Raw genomic sequence first — 4,130 nt, 5'->3', positions numbered from 1 at the left:
TTCTCAGTGCTGTGCTTTAACCCGCTGCGCCACCAGGGAGGGCCAGTGCTAATTCCTTTTAACAAAGCCTAGCAAAGAGCCAAAGTCATATGGCCTCATCTCAACTTCAAACTTGACAGCATCGAGTGAAGTGATTAGTGAAAAAATCTGTAGATAGGATAGACACTGGGGTAAATTCTTGACAAAGGAGAGGGAGGAAGAAATTGTTGTCTGGAAGTTCAGTGTGCTCTCAGCGGTGGTTCAGTTCTCGACTAATGAAAATAGGCTGCTAGTCGGGGGCGTGGTTTCCGGTGACATTGTGTGTTCCATTACAGTAAACTGCAGAGGAATAGAAAAGACCAGCCTGGAATTGGGAGCAAATCAGTGGGCAGGGTGGTAAAGGTGAGACAGATTTTAAGTTTTAGCTTTGAATTCTGGACCATTTCCAGAGTCATAGGTGTAAAGTACCGAGGCAGACATGTAAGCTACTTGGGGTGGGTAAGAATAGCGCTCTCACTACAGACGTTTGCAGGAAAGACTGTATCTTTAAGACTGCATCTTTAGCTGGGGATCATTTGGAGGTTACAGAGGGTTTGCTAAATTGAGATAGGAATTTTTGAGGGTACAGCAGGAAAATGGTGGGGGAGGGCAGTTGCAACTCTAATTAGAATGTGCCCAGTGCGTGTTCAGATGCAGAATGTCGTCCAATAGATCCGGGGCGAGGGTGGAGCTTCAGCATCTAACCAGCTTCCACGTGATGCCAACGCTGCTGTTCCCAGACAACTGTCTTCTCACGGGATTAGAGAACACATTTGTTTTATTTGGGGCAGAAGGGAGGAAATACTTTTTTTGGAGCTGATGAATGAAAGCAAGGATAAAATACATTAATGATGCAGAACAGGCAGATGGATGAAGTACACTGCTGAGGGGAGCAGCGGGCAGGCTAGGAGAGGTCTGCCACGCCATGTGGTCACTTCCCGGGCAGGCGGGGATCGAACTCATGCAGAAGTGGCTTTAGCTTCTCAGTGCTGTTCCTTAACCTACTGCACCACCAGGGAGGGCCAATAATAATGATTTTTATTGAGGTAACACTGGGTTACAACACTGTATCTAATTAGTGTTATGGGATCACACGTCTCCAGAGGTATGTTAACATGCCACACCAGCCACCCACAATCTCCCACAATAGTCCATTAGGCCCCGCCCCACTTGGTTCCATCCTTCTCCTGCTCCTCTGCTAACCTTCACTCTATAGACCTGTTTCTGGGTTTGCTGTGGATTTGGTGAGCATTTATTTTGTTTCTCTGTTTCCCACATCTAAGCGATAACATGACACACGTGTCTTTCCCCTTGTGACTTACTTCGCTTCCCGTAATCCCCTCCAGTCCTACCCGTGCTAATGCAAGTGTTCATTTTTTGTACCACCAAGTGCCCAGATGATGTGTGTGTGTTGGGAGCCACATGGTGACAGAGCACCCCAGTTATTTTGTGGCCCATCATACTACATTTGGGTAAGTCAAGAGTCAAAGCCTTAGTGGGCATTCCTAGTGACCACTTGTGGGTCAGCCCTTTACTACTTGTAAAATCATCATCCATTGTCTTTCTTGACGAGGTTGGGAGGCACTCAGAATATTCTAGAAACTAAAGTCATCCTCATGACAGATGGATCATAATATCTCTATCTCTATCATGCAGTGTAGGATCGTTATATTCTTTTGGCAAAGTGATCACATTCTTTCCAGTTCAGCATTTTGCTACATTTCTTCCTAAGGGAATCTATGAAAAGAGATAGGAGTAGAAAGATTCTCTTATCTTTCATGAAGAAAAAGTCCAAATATTTTCTGTTTCAAGACATTCACTCATCTAGAAAGATGATGTTGCCAAGGCAGCATTTGTAAGCAGGGGTTGAAACCCTGGGCAGTGAAAGAGACCAGCCTTAATTCAAAGAGTATTTAGCTAGAGAAGCCTCAGTGTTGGTTTTATACCCAACGGTAAAGGACATGAAGGCTTTCAAAACTTGTATTTAATTATTAAATCATCTGGTCTCAGGTCTCTGCTGGGAAATGTTCATAGATTGAAGAGTAGTGTTCCAAGAATTGTTAAATAATAAAGTTGTTAAGTTTTAGATCAGTGATATGTCTGAAATTGAACTCTGGAAAGAGTAAGTGGAGTGAAAGATAAATATTAGGTTAAAAATTCTCCCTTGGAAAGGGGAATTTGGTTCCCAAGATCACTTTTCTCTGTGGGGCATTTTTGTAAAGGGCAACTTCAGCCTTTAGACATGTGTAATTCAATAAACAAAATTTTTTAAGATTTATTTATTCATGCACACAAGAACTGGGGTTACAGGGGAGAGTGAGAGGATTCACCAGAGGCAGAGTGGGGAGCAGAACAGGCTGACTGAAATAACATTGCTGAGGAGAGCAGAGATGGGACAGGAGAGATCTGCCGTGCGCTATGGGTCACCTCCCTGGCCGGGATTGAACTCCTGCTGCTGTGGTTGGGGATAGCTTCATAGCGCTGCACTTTAGCCTCTTACACCACCATGGACGGCCCTGAAATAAACACGTTTTAAAGGAAACAAAATAAATACTCCTTTTTTTAACCGGTGCTAGCCTAGTGTTTTGGTTTGTTGAACTGTCCGCTTGCTGACTCTTGCCTTTGGTGGGGCACTAGGCTCTTAACTCAGTTCCCAGTTTTGGTGCCAACCCCTTACTATTCTCCACCCAGCAGCCAGAGAACTTTACAAAACAAACAAGAAAGTCACATCCCACACTTGCTTGTCTTAAAACATGACAACGTTTTCCCTTTTTTAATCAAGGAAAAAATCCAAACTCAAGTAAGGTGACCCCTGGCAAGTTCTCTCCCCTTTCTCATACCTCTTCCCTGGCAGCTGGGGTGGGCTTGTCCCTGGGGGCCACTGCATCTGCTCTCCTCCCTGGGGTGCTCCTTCTGGATCTTCACTCCCTAACATTTTGAAGCTCTCAGATTGCTAGATTTTACACAATACTTCAACTGTGCATAAAGCCAGTGCTGTTCCATACAATTTTTTGACAAAGTCAGCCACTTTACGAAAATGTTCGCTATTTTTAAAGAATCATGAAAAGATTAAAACTTAAAAAAATGAAAACTTAAAAATTTCTTTCTTTAGAAAGCAATATATTTTAGAAACAATATACACAGTGTACTTGTACACCTTAGGAATAGAATTTATAATAATAAATGAGGTCATTAGGGCATACAACTGTAATTATGGTTTAACTTAAACATCTCTCTGTGACAGCTGAGTGGCTCTGTCTGTCACCAAATTACCTCATCATGCATGTTGGGCTCTAAGATCTGTTTTTTATAGTTTTATTTAAAAAAATCTATTGCTTCCTGTTAAGCTAAGCCAGCTGATCTATCTTATTGCTTTCAGTGACTGTTACTCCCCTTTTCTAGTTTTTTGCTTCTATTATGTTATGTCTGAGAAAAACAGATTCTGGAGCCAAATAAAATTGTGCCCAAATAAAGGAAAGTGGCTCTGAGGGATTTCTAAAGTGCATTTTTGGGACGTGCACACGATCAGCACAAGTAGTGAGTGTGTAGCAAGGCTGCCCGGAGCCATTTTCTAGTTTATTTCAGGTCGTTGGTACCGTGGCTTTTTCAGGACGGCATGAGAGCCGGGAAGAGCCTTCTGACCCACTGCTTCTGTTACTTTTACAGCTCTATAAGATTTTGATCCTGTAATTATCCAGATCAGCATATGAATTTTAAAAAATTTAGTATCCACCTTTACTGAGACGTCATGGATGTAGAACAGTGTACAGGCTTGCGGTATACGATGTGATGATATGCACGTGTGCATGCCTACTGAGCAGTGTTTACTACAGCAGAGTAAATTCCTTATCCTTCAGCTCATGTATGTACCATTTTGTTGTGGTGGTGAGAACACTGAAGTTGTGTTGTCATATCACCTTTCACATCCATTACAGTGCCATCCACTGTAGTCACTGTGTTGTCTAAGAGGTCACTGCGGGAGACTGTCTAACAGCAGTACGTCTTCTCTCCATTTCCTGCACTCCTTAGCCCTGGCAACCACCATTCCACTCCATTAATTGTTTAAGAGTCTATGTAGAAGGAGATCAGATGGTGTTTGTCTTTCCCTAACA

The sequence above is a fragment of the Condylura cristata genome, unplaced genomic scaffold (assembly GCF_000260355.1).
Source record: "Condylura cristata isolate star-nosed mole 26May11 unplaced genomic scaffold, ConCri1.0 scaffold00018, whole genome shotgun sequence".
In the NCBI taxonomy this organism is placed as follows: Eukaryota; Metazoa; Chordata; class Mammalia; order Eulipotyphla; family Talpidae; genus Condylura; species Condylura cristata.
This window is presented reverse-complemented; position numbering follows the sequence as displayed.